The sequence below is a fragment of the Anopheles moucheti genome, chromosome 2, assembly GCF_943734755.1.
Source record: "Anopheles moucheti chromosome 2, idAnoMoucSN_F20_07, whole genome shotgun sequence".
Taxonomy (NCBI): Eukaryota; Metazoa; Arthropoda; class Insecta; order Diptera; family Culicidae; genus Anopheles; species Anopheles moucheti.
The window spans coordinates 60,239,115-60,261,951 of NC_069140.1; positions in this window are offsets into that span (position 1 = coordinate 60,239,115).

A 22,837-nucleotide genomic window follows, 5' to 3' on the forward strand; every position below is an offset into this window, starting at 1 on the left:
TGAGCATGGAATAACTCAAATGCACCATTCACCATGCCATACTGTCCTATGTGTTTGAAATACATCCTAGAGCTTACACAATAACATGGGTGACCGATTGGAGATATGTTTTCTTAAACCAAACTTTCATCTCCACCACCCACCATCGTAGGAGCCATGAGCATGGAATAACTCAAATGCACCATTCACCATGCCATACTGTCCTATGTGTTTGAAATACATCCTAGAGCTTACACAATAACATGGGTGACCGATTGGAGATATGTTTTCTTAAACCAAACTTTCATCTCCACCACCCACCATCGTAGGAGCCATGAGCATGGAATAACTCAAATGCACCATTCACCATGCCATACTGTCCTATGTGTTTGAAATACATCCTAGAGCTTCAATAATAACATGGGTGACCGACTGGAGACATGTTTGCTTAAACCAAACTTTCATCTCCACCACCCACCATCGTAGGAGCCATGAGCATAAAGTAACTCATATGCACCATTCACCATGCCACACTGTCATATGTATTTGAAATACATCCTAGAGCTTCAATAATAACATGGGTGACCGATTGGAGACATGTTTTCTTAAACCAAACTTTCATCTCCACCACCCACCATCGTAGGAGCCATGAGCATGGAATAACTCAAATGCACCATTCACCATGCCATACTGTCCTATGTGTTTGAAATACATCCTAGACCTTACACAATAACATGGGTGACCGATTGGAGACATGTTTTCTTAAACCAAACTTTCATCTCCACCACCCACCATCGTAGGAGCCATGAGCATGGAATAACTCAAATGCACCATTCACCATGCCATACTGTCCTATGTGTTTGAAATACATCCTAGAGCTTCAACAATAACATGGGTGACCGATTGGAGATATGTTTTCTTAAACCAAACTTTCATCTCCACCACCCACCATCGTAGGAGCCATGAGCATGGAATAACTCAAATGCACCATTCACCATGCCATACTGTCCTATGTGTTTGAAATACATCCTAGAGCTTACACAATAACATGGGTGACCGATTGGAGACATGTTTTCTTAAACCAAACTTTCATCTCCACCACCCACCATCGTAGGAGCCATGAGCATGGAATAACTCAAATGCACCATTCACCATGCCATACTGTCCTATGTGTTTGAAATACATCCTAGAGCTTACACAATAACATGGGTGACCGATTGGAGACATGTTTTCTTAAACCAAACTTTCATCTCCACCACTCACCATCGTAGGAGCCATGAGCATGGAATAACTCAAATGCACCATTCACCATGCCATACTGTCCTATGTGTTTGAAATACATCCTAGAGCTTACACAATAACATGGGTGACCGATTGGAGATATGTTTTCTTAAACCAAACTTTCATCTCCACCACCCACCATCGTAGGAGCCATGAGCATGAAGTAACTCATATGCACCATTCAGCATGCCACACTGTCATATGTATTTGAAATACATCCTAGAGCTTCAATAATAACATGGGTGACCGATTGGAGACATGTTTTCTTAAACCAAACTTTCATCTCCACCACCCACCATCGTAGGAGCCATGAGCATGGAATAACTCAAATGCACCATTCACCATGCCATATTGTCCTATGTGTTTGAAATACATCCTAGAGCTTACACAATAACATGGGTGACCGATTGGAGATATGTTTTCTTAAACCAAACTTTCATCTCCACCACCCACCATCGTAGGAGCCATGAGCATGGAATAACTCAAATGCACCATTCACCATGCCATACTGTCCTATGTGTTTGAAATACATCCTAGAGCTTCAATAATAACATGGGTGACCGACTGGAGACATGTTTGCTTAAACCAAACTTTCATCTCCACCACCCACCATCGTAGGAGCCATGAGCATGAAGTAACTCATATGCACCATTCAGCATGCCACACTGTCATATGTATTTGAAATACATCCTAGAGCTTCAATAATAACATGGGTGACCGATTGGAGACATGTTTTCTTAAACCAAACTTTCATCTCCACCACCCACCATCGTAGGAGCCATGAGCATGGAATAACTCAAATGCACCATTCACCATGCCATACTGTCCTATGTGTTTGAAATACATCCTAGAGCTTACACAATAACATGGGTGACCGATTGGAGACATGTTTTCTTAAACCAAACTTTTATCTCCACCACTCACCATCGTAGGAGCCATGAGCATGGAATAACTCAAATGCACCATTCACCATGCCATACTGTCCTATGTGTTTGAAATACATCCTAGAGCTTCAATAATAACATGGGTGACCGACTGGAGACATGTTTGCTTAAACCAAACTTTCATCTCCACCACCCACCATCGTAGGAGCCATGAGCATAAAGTAACTCATATGCACCATTCACCATGCCACACTGTCATATGTATTTGAAATACATCCTAGAGCTTCAATAATAACATGGGTGACCGATTGGAGACATGTTTTCTTAAACCAAACTTTCATCTCCACCACCCACCATCGTAGGAGCCATGAGCATGGAATAACTCAAATGCACCATTCACCATGCCATACTGTCCTATGTGTTTGAAATACATCCTAGAGCTTACACAATAACATGGGTGACCGATTGGAGACATGTTTTCTTAAACCAAACTTTCATCTCCACCACCCACCATCGTAGGAGCCATGAGCATGAAGTAACTCAAATGCACCATTCACCATGCCATACTGTCCTATGTGTTTGAAATACATCCTAGAGCTTACACAATAACATGGGTGACCGATTGGAGATATGTTTTCTTAAACCAAACTTTCATCTCCACCACCCACCATCGTAGGAGCCATGAGCATGGAATAACTCAAATGCACCATTCACCATGCCATACTGTCCTATGTGTTTGAAATACATCCTAGAGCTTCAACAATAACATGGGTGACCGATTGGAGACATGTTTTCTTAAACCAAACTTTTATCTCCACCACTCACCATCGTAGAAGCCATGAGCATGGAATAACTCAAATGCACCATTCACCATGCCATACTGTCCTATGTGTTTGAAATACATCCTAGAGCTTACACAATAACATGGGTGACCGATTGGAGACATGTTTTCTTAAACCAAACTTTCATCTCCACCACTCACCATCGTAGGAGCCATGAGCATGGAATAACTCAAATGCACCATTCACCATGCCATACTGTCCTATGTGTTTGAAATACATCCTAGAGCTTCAACAATAACATGGGTGACCGATTGGAGACATGTTTTCTTAAACCAAACTTTCATCTCCACCACCCACCATCGTAGGAGCCATGAGCATGGAATAACTCAAATGCACCATTCACCATGCCATACTGTCCTATGTGTTTGAAATACATCCTAGAGCTTCAATAATAACATGGGTGACCGACTGGAGACATGTTTGCTTAAACCAAACTTTCATCTCCACCACCCACCATCGTAGGAGCCATGAGCATGGAATAACTCAAATGCACCATTCACCATGCCATACTGTCCTATGTGTTTGAAATACATCCTAGAGCTTACACAATAACATGGGCTTCCGATTGGAGACATGTTTGCTTAAACCAAACTTTCATCTCCACCACCCACCATCGTAGGAGCCATGAGCATGAAGTAACTCATATGCACCATTCAGCATGCCACACTGTCATATGTGTTTTAAATACATCCTAGAGCTTGAACAATAACATGGGTGACCGAATGGAGACATGTTTTCTTAAACCAAACTTTCATCTCCACCACCCACCATCGTAGGAGCCATGAGCATGAAGTAACTCATATGCACCATTCAGCATGCCACACTGTCATATGTGTTTTAAATACATCCTAGAGCTTGAACAATAACATGGGTGACCGAATGGAGACATGTTTTCTTAAACCAAACTTTCATCTCCACCACCCACCATCGTAGGAGCCATGAGCATGAAGTAACTCATATGCACCATTCAGCATGCCACACTGTCATATGTATTTGAAATACATCCTAGAGCTTCAATAATAACATGGGTGACCGATTAGAGACATGTTTTCTTAAACCAAACTTTCATCTCCACCACCCACCATCGTAGGAGTCATGAGCATGAAGTAACTCATATGCACCATTCACCATGCCACACTGTCATATGTGTTTTAAATACATCCTAAAGCTTCAAAAATAACATGGGCGACCGATTGGAGATATGTTTTCTTAAACCAAACTTTCATCTCCACCACCCACCATCGTAGGAGCCATGAGCATGAAGTAACTCATATGCACCATTCACCATGCCACACTGTCATATGTATTTGAAATACATCCTAGAGCTTACACAATAACATGGGTGACCGATTGGAGACATGTTTTCTTAAACCAAAGTTTCATCTCCACCACCCACCATCGTAGGAGCCATGAGCATGAAGTAACTCATATGCACCATTCAGCATGCCACACTGTCACATGTATTTGAAATACATCCTAGAGCTTACACAATAACATGGGTGACCGATTGGAGACATGTTTTCTTAAACCAATGGTGTGGGATTGCGCACATTTCCAACGTTTGCCATTTTTTCGTGCGTACTGTCTGCGATTGGTTCGGTACACGAGTGCGCCCGAGCGTGAAATCGTCCCAGCCAATCACAGCATTTCATTCGCCGACCGTCGACCAGCGCACATCGCTAATCCAAGCGCGCACCAGGCAGTGGTGTGTGAACGGGTCGGGGTGGGTGAGTGGTATGGGTAGGTTGGGCGGGATGGGTGGGATGGTCGGGATGTGTTGGGTTAGTGAACGGGACGGAGTGGGTGGTAGAATGCGCCCGCTTTTAGCACGTTGACTGCCACATCACCCATTCGTGGGTGATAGTAACATTTCCTACGGGGCCGCATCACCCAATTTTTGGGTGATGATAGAAGCGCTCAACGTACCGTGTACAAAAGACACTAATACCATGCCGTGCTTGCGAAAGACCCCTATGAGCAAAATCGCCATGCTGCCTCGCTCTATCTTTATTACAATCACACCTGTCAAAGCGCGAAAGCATGACGAATTTGATCGTGGGGACGGTCCAAAACCAATCGATTCTGAGAATTTTTGTTGTTGATTAGCTTCAGAACGGCCCGGCCGTTTATCTAAATTCTGAGAAAATACGGTAGTCGCCAATTACTTGCACCTTGATAACCATTTTCAGTTTCGTTTTGATCTTGTCGAAGTCACACGTAACTCTATTTTGTCTGAACATTTCACCGATCACCAAAAAACATGGAAAAATCATTCATTTGTGATTCAGAGAGTAGCGACGAAGATATTTTCCAAAGCATCGATAAAACCACAGATTCTAGTGAGGAAGACATCATACCGCAGAAAACAAAAGCGCGTGGCAATGTTATATCGTCAGATTCGGATTCAAATTGTGCTGAAGATCAGTGTCATGATGTCGAAGATATTTTCCGTGAGCTAGTGCTTGAAGAAGAAAGAATTCTGAACAGTATTGAGGGATCAAACATAGAAAGCATTGAATGGAAAGAATTTAGTGGTCGGCAGAAGTCATTTTCTTGTGAGCGTACGAATTGCCTCAATGTGCAGTTACCTGACGATCCAAGTCCATATGATGTTTTCTCATTGTTCGTAGATGACGATATCATCAATTTGGTTGTTCAAGAAACAAATCGATATGCACAACAAAAGTTGAGTTTATTGAAGCTTTCACCAAGCGCCCGTATGCATAATTGGAAAGAAACTAATCCACAAGAAATTAAAAGTTTTCTTGGATTACTGTTGTGGATGGGGTTAGTAAATGTAAGCCCTATGGCCAATTATTGGTCCAAAAATCATTTATACAATTTCAAGCTACCTTCCAGCATAATGTCACGCAACAGATTTGAATTATTGCTGAGCAATATTCATTTTGCTGATAATACAAGTATCACTCGAGAAGATCGACTTGGAAAAATACTGCCTTTATTCAACAAACTTCACGAAAAATATGAACAAAATTATACACCCGGTGCGGAAATAGTTATAGATGAATCGTTGATTCCTTGGCGTGGAAGACTCATCTTCAAACAGTACATACCCAACAAAGCTCACAAATACGGAATAAAAATGTTCAAACTTTGTTCGAACGACGGATACACATGGGGAATGAAAATATACTCAGGAAAATCGGCCGAAGGCATACGAGAAACTGGATTAGCGCATAATGTATGTTTGCAACTTGCTGATAAGCTCTTCGACCAGGGACGAACTCTGTACATTGACAACTTTTATACAAGTTATGAGTTAGCAAAATCATGCCTAAACCGTCAGACCCATGTTGTTGGTACGTTAAGGTATAATAAAAAACCCTTCCCCAAAGTCGTTATGGATGGTAAACTTAAAAAAGGAGAAATTGTTGCCAAAGAGGATAGTAATGGGATTGTTGTGTTGAAATGGAGGGATACTCGAGATGTTAGAATGCTATCCACAAAACACGCGCCTGTCATGGTTCAAATCAACAAAAAGATTGGTAGTGCTTCCTCAAGTGTTTCATCTGTTACAAAATTAAAACCATTGGCTGTTACGGAATATAACAAGGGAAAGTGTGGAATAGACTATTCCGATCAAATGGTATCTTATGCAACAGCTTTGAGGAAAGGAATCAAATGGTACCGGAAACTGGGAATACATTTGTTGCTAGGAATTTCTGTGGTTAATGCCTTAGTGATTTACAAAACAGCTACTAGCAAACAAATAAAAATTAGAAAATTTAAGGAAATCATAGCAGAACAACTACTAGGATTGCCTGCCAGCAATATTTGTAAATCTTCGGATAAAAATCATACCATCGCCATCCGGAAGAATGATTTGGGTAGACCGATGCGCCGTGCTTGTAAACGATGTTATTCCTTACGCAGAAATACAATGGACTACGCGAAGGCTCATGGTAATGTAAAAAAAACCGTAACATATTGTCCCCGTTGTCCGGACCAGCCACAAATGTGTGAGGATTGCTTCAAAATCCTACACCGCAAATAATATAATGAACTAAATTATGAATAAAAAAATTTAATTTTTCTCAAATACCAATAAAACTTGTTTTTTTCATCGTCCAACAAAACTTATAAGAACGATAACGACAAAACGGCTAGCCTGTTCTCTCCTGAACACAATACATTTCTCTTCCTTAGAACCATATTGCTGGAAATTTCCGATGCGCTGAGCACCAACACATACGCGTGAGCCGTGCGCGGTTTGTGTGGCCTCACGAAGAATTTCACTCAAAATTGCTTAGCAGTCAACGTGTTAATTCGTCCATCCGATACGAACTTTGCACTTTGCTATGTAGTTCTACCAGGAATGTGTTACCATGCAAAAACTGTCTATTTTAATTTAATTCGTCCATCCGATACGAACTTTGTACTTTGCTATGTAGTTCTACCAGGAATGTGTTACCATGCAAAAACTGTCTATTTCAACTAATTTCGTCCATCCGATACGAACTTTGTATTTTGCTATGTAGTTCCACCAGGAATGTGTTACCATGCAAAAACTGTCTATTTCAACTAATTTCGTCCATCCGATACGAACTTTGTACTTTGCTATGTAGTTCTACCAGGAGTGTGTTACCATGCAAAAACTGTCTATTTCAACTAATTTTGTCCATCCGATACGAACTTTGTACTTTGCTATGTAGTTCTACCAGGAATGTGTTACCATGCAAAAACTGTCTATTTCAACTAATTTCGTCCATCCGATACTAACTTTGCACTTTGCTATGAAGTTCTACCAGGAATGTGTTACCATGCAAAAACTGTCTATTTTAATTTAATTCGTCCATCCGATACGAACTTTGTATTTTGCTATGTAGTTCCACCAGGAATGTGTTACCATGCAAAAACTGTCTATTTCAACTTATTTCGTCCATCCGATACGAACTTTGTACTTTGCTATGTAGTTCTACCAGGAATGTGATACCATGCAAAAACTGTCTATTTCAACTAATTTCGTCCACCCGATACGAACTTTGTACTTTGCTATGTAGTTCTACCAGGAATGTGTTACCATGCAAAAACTGTCTATTTAAACTAATTTCGTCCATCCGATACGAACTTTGTACTTTGCTATGTAGTTCTACCAGGAGTGTGTTATCATGCAAAAACTGTCTATTTCAACTAATTTCGTCCATCCGATACGAACTTTGTACTTTGCTATGTAGTTCTACCAGGAGTGTTTTACCATGCAAAAACTGTCTATTTCAACTAATTTTGTCCATCCGATACGAACTTTGTACTTTGCTATGTAGTTCTACCAGGAATGTGTTACCATGCAAAAACTGTCTATTTCAACTAATTTCGTCCATCCGATACGAACTTTGTACTTTGCTATGTAGTTCTACCAGGAGTGTGTTACCATGCAAAAACTGTCTATTTCAACTAATTTTGTCCATCCGATACGAACTTTGTACTTTGCTATGTAGTTCTACCAGGAATGTGTTACCATGCAAAAACTGTCTATTTCAACTAATTTCGTCCATCCGATACGAACTTTGTACTTTGCTATGTAGTTCTACCAGGAATGTGTTACCATGCAAAAACTGTCTATTTCAACTAATTTCGTCCATCCGATACGAACTTTGTACTTTGCTATGTAGTTCTACCAGGAATGTGTTACCATGCAAAAACTGTCTATTTCAACTAATTTCGTCCATCCGATACGAACTTTGTACTTTTCTATGTAGTTCTACCAGGAGTGTGTTACCATGCAAAAACTGTCTATTTCAACTAATTTCGTCCATCCGATACGAACTTTGTACTTTTCTATGTAGTTCTACCAGGAATGTGTTACCATGCAAAAACTGTCTATTTCAACTAATTTCGTCCATCCGATACGAACTTTGTACTTTGCTATGTAGTTCTACCAGGAGTGTGTTATCATGCAAAAACTGTCTATTTCAACTAATTTCGTCCATCCGATACGAACTTTGTACTTTGCTATGTAGTTCTACCAGGAGTGTGTTACCATGCAAAAACTGTCTATTTCAACTAATTTCGTCCATCCGATACGAACTTTGTACTTTTCTATGTAGTTCTACCAGGAATGTGTTACCATGCAAAAACTGTCTATTTCAACTAATTTCGTCCATCCGATACGAACTTTGTACTTTGCTATGTAGTTCTACCAGGAGTGTGTTATCATGCAAAAACTGTCTATTTCAACTAATTTCGTCCATCCGATACGAACTTTGTACTTTGCTATGTAGTTCTACCAGGAGTGTTTTACCATGCAAAAACTGTCTATTTCAACTAATTTTGTCCATCCGATACGAACTTTGTACTTTGCTATGTAGTTCTACCAGAAGTGTGTTACCATGCAAAAACTGTCTATTTCAACTAATTTCGTCCATCCGATACGAACTTTGTACTTTGCTATGTAGTTCTACCAGGAATGTGTTACCATGCAAAAACTGTCTATTTCAACTAATTTCGTCCATCCGATACGAACTTTGTACTTTTCTATGTAGTTCTACCAGGAATGTGTTACTATGCAAAAACTGTCTATTTCAACTAATTTCGTCCATCCGATACGAAATTTGTACTTTTCTATGTAGTTCTACCAGGAATGTGTTACCATGCAAAAACTGTCTATTTTAATTTAATTCGTCCATCCGATACGAACTTTGTATTTTGCTATGTAGTTCCACCAGGAATGTGTTACCATGCAAAAACTGTCTATTTCAACTTATTTCGTCCATCCGATACGAACTTTGTACTTTGCTATGTAGTTCTACCAGGAGTGTGTTACCATGCAAAAACTGTCTATTTCAACTAATTTCGTCCATCCGATACGAACTTTGTACTTTTCTATGTAGTTCTACCAGGAATGTGTTACCATGCAAAAACTGTCTATTTCAACTAATTTCGTCCATCCGATACGAACTTTGGACTTTGCTATGTAGTTCTACCAGGAATGTGTTACCATGCAAAAACTGTCTATTTCAACTAATTTCGTCCATCCAATACGAACTTTGTACTTTGCTATGTAGTTCTACCAGGAATGTGTTACCATGCAAAAACTGTCTATTTCAACTAATTTTGTCCATCCGATACGAACTTTGTATTTTGCTATGTAGTTCTACCAGGAATGTGTTACCATGCAAAAACTGTCTATTTCAACTAATTTCGTCCATCCAAAACGAACTTTGGACTTTGCTATGTAGTTCTACCAGGAATGTGTTACCATGCAAAAACTGTCTATTTCAACTAATTTCGTCCATCCAATACGAACTTTGTACTTTGCTATGTAGTTCTACCAGGAATGTGTTACCATGCAAAAACTGTCTATTTCAACTAATTTCGTCCATCCGATACGAACTTTGTACTTTGCTATGTAGTTCTACCAGGAATGAGTTACCATGCAAAAACTGTCTATTTCAACTAATTTCGTCCATCCGATACGAACTTTGTACTTTGCTATGTAGTTCTACCAGGAGTGTGTTACCATGCAAAAACTGTCTATTTCAACTAATTTCGTCCATCCGATACGAACTTTGTACTTTGCTATGTAGTTCTACCAGGAATGCGTTACCATGCAAAAACTGTCTATTTCAACTAATTTCGTCCATCCGATACGAACTTTGTACTTTGCTATGTAGTTCTACCAGGAATGAGTTACCATGCAAAAACTGTCTATTTCAACTAATTTCGTCCATCCGATACGAACTTTGTACTTTGATATGTAGTTCTACCCGGAATGTGTTACCATGCAAAAACTGTCTATTTCAACTAATTTCGTCCATCCGATACGAACTTTGTACTTTGCTATGTAGTTCTACCAGGAATGCGTTACCATGCAAAAACTGTCTATTTCAACTAATTTCGTCCATCCGATACTATCTTTGTACTTTGCTATGTAGTTCTACCAGGAATGTGTTGCTATGCAAAAACTGTCTATTTCAACTAATTTCGTCCATCCGATACGAACTTTGTACTTTGCTATGTAGTTCTACCAGGAATGAGTTACCATGCAAAAACTGTCTATTTCAACTAATTTCGTCCATCCGATACGAACTTTGTACTTTGCTATGTAGTTCTACCAGGAATGTGTTACCATGCAAAAACTGTCTATTTCAACTAATTTCGTCCATCCGATACGAACTTTGTACTTTGCTATGTAGTTCTACCAGGAGTGTGTTACCATGCAAAAACTGTCTATTTCAACTAATTTTGTCCATCCGATACGAACTTTGTATTTTGCTATGTAGTTCTACCAGGAATGTGTTACCATGCAAAAACTGTCTATTTCAACTAATTTCGTCCATCCAAAACGAACTTTGGACTTTGCTATGTAGTTCTACCAGGAATGTGTTACCATGCAAAAACTGTCTATTTCAACTAATTTCGTCCATCCAATACGAACTTTGTACTTTGCTATGTAGTTCTACCAGGAATGTGTTACCATGCAAAAACTGTCTATTTCAACTAATTTCGTCCATCCGATACGAACTTTGTACTTTGCTATGTAGTTCTACCAGGAGTGTGTTACCATGCAAAAACTGTCTATTTCAACTAATTTTGTCCATCCGATACGAACTTTGTATTTTGCTATGTAGTTCCACCAGGAATGTGTTACCATGCAAAAACTGTCTATTTCAACTAATTTCGTCCATCCAAAACGAACTTTGGACTTTGCTATGTAGTTCTACCAGGAATGTGTTACCATGCAAAAACTGTCTATTTCAACTAATTTCGTCCATCCAATACGAACTTTGTACTTTGCTATGTAGTTCTACCAGGAGTGTGTTACCATGCACAAACTGTCTATTTCAACTAATTTTGTCCATCCAAAACGAACTTTGGACTTTGCTATGTAGTTCTACCAGGAATGTGTTACCATGCAAAAACTGTCTATTTCAACTAATTTCGTCCATCCAATACGAACTTTGTACTTTGCTATGTAGTTCTACCAGGAATGTGTTACCATGCAAAAACTGTCTATTTCAACTAATTTCGTCCATCCGATACGAACTTTGTACTTTGATATGTAGTTCTACCAGGACTGTGTTACCTTGCAAAAACTGTCTATTTCAACTAATTTTGTCCATCAGATACGAACTTTGTACTTTGCTATGTAGTTCTACCAGGAATGTGTTACCATGCAAAAACTGTCTATTTCAACTAATTTCGTCCATCCGATACGAACTTTGTACTTTGCTATGTAGTTCTACCAGGAATGAGTTACCATGCAAAAACTGTCTATTTCAACTAATCTTGTCCATCCGATACGAACTTTGTACTTTGCTATGAAGTTCCACCAGGAATGTGTTACCATGCAAAAACTGTCTATTTCAACTAATTTCGTCCATCCGATACGAACTTTGTATTTTGCTATGTAGTTCTACCAGGAATGTGTTACCATGCAAAAACTGTCTATTTCAACTAATTTCGTCCATCCGATACGAACTTTGTATTTTGCTATGTAGTTCTACCAGGAATGTGTTACCATGCAAAAACTGTCTATTTTAACTAAATTCGTCCATCCGATACGAACTTTGTACTTTGCTATGTAGTTCTACCAGGAGTGTGTTACCATGCAAAAACTGTCTATTTTAACTAAATTCGTCCATCCGATACGAACTTTGTACTTTGCTATGTAGTTCTACCAGGAATGTGTTACCATGCAAAAACTGTCTATTTCAACTAATTTCGTCCATCCGATACGAACTTTGTACTTTGCTATGTAGTTCTACCAGGAGTGTGTTACCATGCAAAAACTGTCTATTTCAACTAATTTCGTCCATCCGATACGAACTTTGTACTTTGCTATGTAGTTCTACCAGGAGTGTGTTACCATGCAAAAACTGTCTATTTCAACTAATTTCGTCCATCCGCTACGAACTTTGTACTTTGCTATGTAGTTCTACCAGGAATGTGTTACCATGCAAAAACTGTCTATTTCAACTAATTTCGTCCATCCGATACGAACTTTGTACTTTGCTATGTAGTTCTTCCAGGAATGTGTTACCATGCAAAAACTGTCTATTTCAACTAATTTCGTCCATCCGATACGAACTTTGTACTTTGCTATGTAGTTCTACCAGGAGTGTGTTACCATGCAAAAACTGTCTATTCAAACTATTTTTGTCTGTCCGATACGAACTTTGTACTTTGCTATGTAGTTCTACCAGGAGTGTGTTACCATGCAAAAACTGTCTATTTCAACTAATTTCGTCCATCCGATACGAACTTTGTACTTTGCTATGTAGTTCTACCAGGAGTGTGTTACCATGCAAAAATTGTCTATTTCAACTAATTTCGTCCATCCGATACGAACTTTGTACTTTGCTATGTAGTTATACCAGAAGTGTGTTACCATGCAAAAACTGTCTATTTCAACTAATTTCGTCCATCCGATACGAACTTTGTACTTTGCTATGTAGTTCTACCAGGAATGTGTTACCATGCAAAAACTGTCTATTTCAACTAATTTTGTCCATCCAAAACGAACTTTGTACTTTGCTATGTAGTTCTACCAGGAGTGTGTTACCATGCAAAAACTGTCTATTTCAACTAATTTCGTCCATCCGATACGAACTTTGTACTTTGCTATGTAGTTCTACCAGGAGTGTGTTACCATGCAAAAACTGTCTATTTCAACTAATTTCGTCCATCCGATACGAAATTTGTACTTTGCTATGTAGTTCTACCAGAAGTGTGTTACCATGCAAAAACTGTCTATTTCAACTAATTTCGTCCATCCGATACGAACTTTGTACTTTGCTATGTAGTTCTACCAGGAGTGAGTTACCATGCAAAAACTGTCTATTTCAACTAATTTCGTCCATCCGATACGAACTTTGCACTTTGCTATGTAGTTCTACCAGGAATGTGTTACCATGCAAAAACTGTCTATTTCAACTAATTTCGTCCATCCGATACGAACTTTGTACTTTGCTATGTAGTTCTAACAGGAATGTGTTACCATGCAAAAACTGTCTATTTCAACTAATTTCGTCCATCCGATACGAACTTTGTACTTTGCTATGTAGTTCTACCAGGAATGTGTTACCATGCAAAAACTGTCTATTTCAACTAATTTCGTCCATCCGATACGAACTTTGTATTTTGCTATGTAGTTCTACCAGGAATGTGTTACCATGCAAAAACTGTCTATTTTAACTAAATTCGTCCATCCGATACGAACTTTGTACTTTGCTATGTAGTTCTACCAGGAGTGTGTTACCATGCAAAAACTGTCTATTTTAACTAAATTCGTCCATCCGATACGAACTTTGTACTTTGCTATGTAGTTCTACCAGGAATGTGTTACCATGCAAAAACTGTCTATTTCAACTAATTTCGTCCATCCGATACGAACTTTGTACTTTGCTATGTAGTTCTACCAGGAGTGTGTTACCATGCAAAAACTGTCTATTTCAACTAATTTCGTCCATCCGATACGAACTTTGTACTTTGCTATGTAGTTCTACCAGGAGTGTGTTACCATGCAAAAACTGTCTATTTCAACTAATTTCGTCCATCCGCTACGAACTTTGTACTTTGCTATGTAGTTCTACCAGGAATGTGTTACCATGCAAAAACTGTCTATTTCAACTAATTTCGTCCATCCGATACGAACTTTGTACTTTGCTATGTAGTTCTTCCAGGAATGTGTTACCATGCAAAAACTGTCTATTTCAACTAATTTCGTCCATCCGATACGAACTTTGTACTTTGCTATGTAGTTCTACCAGGAGTGTGTTACCATGCAAAAACTGTCTATTCAAACTATTTTTGTCTGTCCGATACGAACTTTGTACTTTGCTATGTAGTTCTACCAGGAGTGTGTTACCATGCAAAAACTGTCTATTTCAACTAATTTCGTCCATCCGATACGAACTTTGTACTTTGCTATGTAGTTCTACCAGGAGTGTGTTACCATGCAAAAATTGTCTATTTCAACTAATTTCGTCCATCCGATACGAACTTTGTACTTTGCTATGTAGTTATACCAGAAGTGTGTTACCATGCAAAAACTGTCTATTTCAACTAATTTCGTCCATCCGATACGAACTTTGTACTTTGCTATGTAGTTATACCAGAAGTGTGTTACCATGCAAAAACTGTCTATTTCAACTAATTTCGTCCATCCGATACGAACTTTGTACTTTGCTATGTAGTTCTACCAGAAGTGTGTTACCATGCAAAAACTGTCTATTTCAACTAATTTCGTCCATCCGATACGAACTTTGTACTTTGCTATGTAGTTCTACCAGGAGTGTGTTACCATGCAAAAACTGTCTATTTCAACTAATTTCGTCCATCCGATACGAAATTTGTACTTTGCTATGTAGTTCTACCAGAAGTGTGTTACCATGCAAAAACTGTCTATTTCAACTAATTTCGTCCATCCGATACGAACTTTGTACTTTGCTATGTAGTTCTACCAGGAGTGAGTTACCATGCAAAAACTGTCTATTTCAACTAATTTCGTCCATCCGATACGAACTTTGTACTTTGCTATGTAGTTCTACCAGGAATGTGTTACCATGCAAAAACTGTCTATTTCAACTAATTTCGTCCATCCGATACGAACTTTGTACTTTGCTATGTAGTTCTAACAGGAATGTGTTACCATGCAAAAACTGTCTATTTCAACTAATTTCGTCCATCCGATACGAACTTTGTACTTTGCTATGTAGTTCTACCAGAAGTGTGTTACCATGCAAAAACTGTCTATTTCAACTAATTTCGTCCATCCGATACGAACTTTGTACTTTGCTATGTAGTTCTACCAGAAGTGTGTTACCATGCAAAAACTGTCTATTTCAACTAATTTCGTCCATCCGATACGAACTTTGTACTTTGCTATGTAGTTCTACCAGGAATGTGTTACCATGCAAAAACTGTCTATTTCAACTAATTTCGTCCATCCGATACGAACTTTGTACTTTGCTATGTAGTTCTACCAGAAGTGTGTTACCATGCAAAAACTGTCTATTTCAACTAATTTCGTCCATCCGATACGAACTTTGTACTTTGCTATGTAGTTCTACCAGAAGTGTGTTACCATGCAAAAACTGTCTATTTCAACTAATTTCGTCCATCCGATACGAACTTTGTACTTTGCTATGTAGTTCTACCAGGAATGTGTTACCATGCAAAAACTGTCTATTTCAACTAATTTCGTCCATCCGATACGAACTTTGTACTTTGCTATGTAGTTCTAACAGGAATGTGTTACCATGCAAAAACTGTCTATTTCAACTAATTTCGTCCATCCGATACGAACTTTGTACTTTGCTATGTAGTTCTACCAGAAGTGTGTTACCATGCAAAAACTGTCTATTTCAACTAATTTCGTCCATCCGATACGAACTTTGTACTTTGCTATGTAGTTCTACCAGAAGTGTGTTACCATGCAAAAACTGTCTATTTCAACTAATTTCGTCCATCCGATACGAACTTTGTACTTTGCTATGTAGTTCTACCAGGAATGTGTTACCATGCAAAAACTGTCTATTTCAACTAATTTCGTCCATCCGATACGAACTTTGTACTTTGCTATGTAGTTCTACCAGAAGTGTGTTACCATGCAAAAACTGTCTATTTCAACTAATTTCGTCCATCCGATACGAACTTTGTACTTTGCTATGTAGTTCTACCAGAAGTGTGTTACCATGCAAAAACTGTCTATTTCAACTAATTTCGTCCATCCGATACGAACTTTGTACTTTGCTATGTAGTTCTACCAGAAGTGTGTTACCATGCAAAAACTGTCTATTTCAACTAATTTCGTCCATCCGATACGAACTTTGTACTTTGCTATGTAGTTCTACCAGAAGTGTGTTACCATGCAAAAACTGTCTATTTCAACTAATTTCGTCCATCCGATACGAACTTTGTACTTTGCTATGTAGTTCTACCAGAAGTGTGTTACCATGCAAAAACTGTCTATTTCAACTAATTTCGTCCATCCGATACGAACTTTGTACTTTGCTATGTAGTTCTACCAGGAGTGAGTTACCATGCAAAAACTGTCTATTTCAACTAATTTCGTCCATCCGATACGAACTTTGTACTTTGCTATGTAGTTCTACCAGGAATGTGTTACCATGCAAAAACTGTCTATTTCAACTAATTTCGTCCATCCGATACGAACTTTGTACTTTGCTATGTAGTTCTACCAGGAGTGAGTTACCATGCAAAAACTGTCTATTTCAACTAATTTCGTCCATCCGATACGAACTTTGTACTTTGCTATGTAGTTCTACCAGGAATGTGTTACCATGCAAAAACTGTCTATTTCAACTAATTTCGTCCATCCGATACGAACTTTGTACTTTGCTATGTAGTTCTACCAGGAGTGTGTTACCATGCAAAAACTGTCTATTTCAACTAATTTCGTCCATCCGATACGAACTTTGTACTTTGCTATGTAGTTCTACCAGAAGTGTGTTACCATGCAAAAACTGTCTATTTCAACTAATTTCGTCCATCCGATACGAACTTTGTACTTTGCTATGTAGTTCTACCAGGAATGTGTTACCATGCAAAAACTGTCTATTTCAACTAATTTCGTCCATCCGATACGAACTTTGTACTTTGCTATGTAGTTCTACCAGAAGTGTGTTACCATGCAAAAACTGTCTATTTCAACTAATTTCGTCCATCCGATACGAACTTTGTACTTTGCTATGTAGTTCTACCAGAAGTGTGTTACCATGCAAAAACTGTCTATTTCAACTAATTTCGTCCATCCGATACGAACTTTGTACTTTGCTATGTAGTTCTACCAGGAATGTGTTACCATGCAAAAACTGTCTATTTCAACTAATTTCGTCCATCCGATACGAACTTTGTACTTTGCTATGTAGTTCTAACAGGAATGTGTTACCATGCAAAAACTGTCTATTTCAACTAATTTCGTCCATCCGATACGAACTTTGTACTTTGCTATGTAGTTCTACCAGGAGTGAGTTACCATGCAAAAACTGTCTATTTCAACTAATTTCGTCCATCCGATACGAACTTTGTACTTTGCTATGTAGTTCTACCAGGAATGTGTTACCATGCAAAAACTGTCTATTTCAACTAATTTCGTCCATCCGATACGAACTTTGTACTTTGCTATGTAGTTCTAACAGGAATGTGTTACCATGCAAAAACTGTCTATTTCAACTAATTTCGTCCATCCGATACGAACTTTGTACTTTGCTATGTAGTTCTACCAGAAGTGTGTTACCATGCAAAAACTGTCTATTTCAACTAATTTCGTCCATCCGATACGAACTTTGTACTTTGCTATGTAGTTCTACCAGAAGTGTGTTACCATGCAAAAACTGTCTATTTCAACTAATTTCGTCCATCCGATACGAACTTTGTACTTTGCTATGTAGTTCTACCAGGAATGTGTTACCATGCAAAAACTGTCTATTTCAACTAATTTCGTCCATCCGATACGAACTTTGTACTTTGCTATGTAGTTCTACCAGAAGTGTGTTACCATGCAAAAACTGTCTATTTCAACTAATTTCGTCCATCCGATACGAACGTTGTACTTTGCTATGTAGTTCTACCAGAAGTGTGTTACCATGCAAAAACTGTCTATTTCAACTAATTTCGTCCATCCGATACGAACTTTGTACTTTGCTATGTAGTTCTACCAGAAGTGTGTTACCATGCAAAAACTGTCTATTTCAACTAATTTCGTCCATCCGATACGAACTTTGTACTTTGCTATGTAGTTCTAACAGGAATGTGTTACCATGCAAAAACTGTCTATTTCAACTAATTTCGTCCATCCGCTACGAACTTTGTACTTTGCTATGTAGTTCTACCAGGAATGTGTTACCATGCAAAAACTGTCTATTTCAACTAATTTCGTCCATCCGATACGAACTTTGTACTTTGCTATGTAGTTCTTCCAGGAATGTGTTACCATGCAAAAACTGTCTATTTCAACTAATTTCGTCCATCCGATACGAACTTTGTACTTTGCTATGTAGTTCTACCAGGAGTGTGTTACCATGCAAAAACTGTCTATTCAAACTATTTTTGTCTGTCCGATACGAACTTTGTACTTTGCTATGTAGTTCTACCAGGAGTGTGTTACCATGCAAAAACTGTCTATTTCAACTAATTTCGTCCATCCGATACGAACTTTGTACTTTGCTATGTAGTTCTACCAGGAGTGTGTTACCATGCAAAAATTGTCTATTTCAACTAATTTCGTCCATCCGATACGAACTTTGTACTTTGCTATGTAGTTATACCAGAAGTGTGTTACCATGCAAAAACTGTCTATTTCAACTAATTTCGTCCATCCGATACGAACTTTGTACTTTGCTATGTAGTTCTACCAGGAATGTGTTACCATGCAAAAACTGTCTATTTCAACTAATTTTGTCCATCCAAAACGAACTTTGTACTTTGCTATGTAGTTCTACCAGGAGTGTGTTACCATGCAAAAACTGTCTATTTCAACTAATTTCGTCCATCCGATACGAACTTTGTACTTTGCTATGTAGTTCTACCAGAAGTGTGTTACCATGCAAAAACTGTCTATTTCAACTAATTTCGTCCATCCGATACGAACTTTGTACTTTGCTATGTAGTTCTACCAGAAGTGTGTTACCATGCAAAAACTGTCTATTTCAACTAATTTCGTCCATCCGATACGAAATTTGTACTTTGCTATGTAGTTCTACCAGAAGTGTGTTACCATGCAAAAACTGTCTATTTCAACTAATTTCGTCCATCCGATACGAACTTTGTACTTTGCTATGTAGTTCTACCAGGAGTGAGTTACCATGCAAAAACTGTCTATTTCAACTAATTTCGTCCATCCGATACGAACTTTGTACTTTGCTATGTAGTTCTACCAGGAATGTGTTACCATGCAAAAACTGTCTATTTCAACTAATTTCGTCCATCCGATACGAACTTTGTACTTTGCTATGTAGTTCTAACAGGAATGTGTTACCATGCAAAAACTGTCTATTTCAACTAATTTCGTCCATCCGATACGAACTTTGTACTTTGCTATGTAGTTCTACCAGAAGTGTGTTACCATGCAAAAACTGTCTATTTCAACTAATTTCGTCCATCCGATACGAACTTTGTACTTTGCTATGTAGTTCTACCAGAAGTGTGTTACCATGCAAAAACTGTCTATTTCAACTAATTTCGTCCATCCGATACGAACTTTGTACTTTGCTATGTAGTTCTACCAGGAATGTGTTACCATGCAAAAACTGTCTATTTCAACTAATTTCGTCCATCCGATACGAACTTTGTACTTTGCTATGTAGTTCTACCAGAAGTGTGTTACCATGCAAAAACTGTCTATTTCAACTAATTTCGTCCATCCGATACGAACTTTGTACTTTGCTATGTAGTTCTACCAGGAATGTGTTACCATGCAAAAACTGTCTATTTCAACTAATTTCGTCCATCCGATACGAACTTTGTACTTTGCTATGTAGTTCTAACAGGAATGTGTTACCATGCAAAAACTGTCTATTTCAACTAATTTCGTCCATCCGATACGAACTTTGTACTTTGCTATGTAGTTCTACCAGAAGTGTGTTACCATGCAAAAACTGTCTATTTCAACTAATTTCGTCCATCCGATACGAACTTTGTACTTTGCTATGTAGTTCTACCAGAAGTGTGTTACCATGCAAAAACTGTCTATTTCAACTAATTTCGTCCATCCGATACGAACTTTGTACTTTGCTATGTAGTTCTACCAGGAATGTGTTACCATGCAAAAACTGTCTATTTCAACTAATTTCGTCCATCCGATACGAACTTTGTACTTTGCTATGTAGTTCTACCAGAAGTGTGTTACCATGCAAAAACTGTCTATTTCAACTAATTTCGTCCATCCGATACGAACTTTGTACTTTGCTATGTAGTTCTACCAGAAGTGTGTTACCATGCAAAAACTGTCTATTTCAACTAATTTCGTCCATCCGATACGAACTTTGTACTTTGCTATGTAGTTCTACCAGGAATGTGTTACCATGCAAAAACTGTCTATTTCAACTAATTTCGTCCATCCGATACGAACTTTGTACTTTGCTATGTAGTTCTACCAGAAGTGTGTTACCATGCAAAAACTGTCTATTTCAACTAATTTCGTCCATCCGATACGAACTTTGTACTTTGCTATGTAGTTCTACCAGAAGTGTGTTACCATGCAAAAACTGTCTATTTCAACTAATTTCGTCCATCCGATACGAACTTTGTACTTTGCTATGTAGTTCTACCAGGAATGTGTTACCATGCAAAAACTGTCTATTTCAACTAATTTCGTCCATCCGATACGAACTTTGTACTTTGCTATGTAGTTCTAACAGGAATGTGTTACCATGCAAAAACTGTCTATTTCAACTAATTTCGTCCATCCGATACGAACTTTGTACTTTGCTATGTAGTTCTACCAGGAGTGAGTTACCATGCAAAAACTGTCTATTTCAACTAATTTCGTCCATCCGATACGAACTTTGTACTTTGCTATGTAGTTCTACCAGGAATGTGTTACCATGCAAAAACTGTCTATTTCAACTAATTTCGTCCATCCGATACGAACTTTGTACTTTGCTATGTAGTTCTAACAGGAATGTGTTACCATGCAAAAACTGTCTATTTCAACTAATTTCGTCCATCCGATACGAACTTTGTACTTTGCTATGTAGTTCTACCAGAAGTGTGTTACCATGCAAAAACTGTCTATTTCAACTAATTTCGTCCATCCGATACGAACTTTGTACTTTGCTATGTAGTTCTACCAGAAGTGTGTTACCATGCAAAAACTGTCTATTTCAACTAATTTCGTCCATCCGATACGAACTTTGTACTTTGCTATGTAGTTCTACCAGAAGTGTGTTACCATGCAAAAACTGTCTATTTCAACTAATTTCGTCCATCCGATACGAACTTTGTACTTTGCTATGTAGTTCTACCAGAAGTGTGTTACCATGCAAAAACTGTCTATTTCAACTAATTTCGTCCATCCGATACGAACTTTGTACTTTGCTATGTAGTTCTACCAGGAGTGTGTTACCATGCAAAAACTGTCTATTTCAACTAATTTCGTCCATCCGATACGAACTTTGTACTTTGCTATGTAGTTCTACCAGGAATGTGTTACCATGCAAAAACTGTCTATTTCAACTAATTTCGTCCATCCGATACGAACTTTGTACTTTGCTATGTAGTTCTAACAGGAATGTGTTAGCATGCAAAAACTGTCTATTTCAACTAATTTCGTCCATCCGATACGAACTTTGTACTTTGCTATGTAGTTCTACCAGAAGTGTGTTACCATGCAAAAACTGTCTATTTCAACTAATTTCGTCCATCCGATACGAACTTTGTACTTTGCTATGTAGTTCTACCAGGAATGTGTTACCATGCAAAAACTGTCTATTTCAACTAATTTCGTCCATCCGATACGAACTTTGTACTTTGCTATGTAGTTCTACCAGAAGTGTGTTACCATGCAAAAACTGTCTATTTCAACTCATTTCGTCCATCCGATACGAACTTTGTACTTTGCTATGTAGTTCTACCAGAAGTGTGTTACCATGCAAAAACTGTCTATTTCAACTAATTTCGTCCATCCGATACGAACTTTGTACTTTGCTATGTAGTTCTACCAGAAGTGTGTTACCATGCAAAAACTGTCTATTTCAACTAATTTCGTCCATCCGATACGAACTTTGTACTTTGCTATGTAGTTCTACCAGAAGTGTGTTACCATGCAAAAACTGTCTATTTCAACTAATTTCGTCCATCCGATACGAACTTTGTATTTTGCTATGTAGTTCCACCAGGAATGTGTTACCATGCAAAAACTGTCTATTT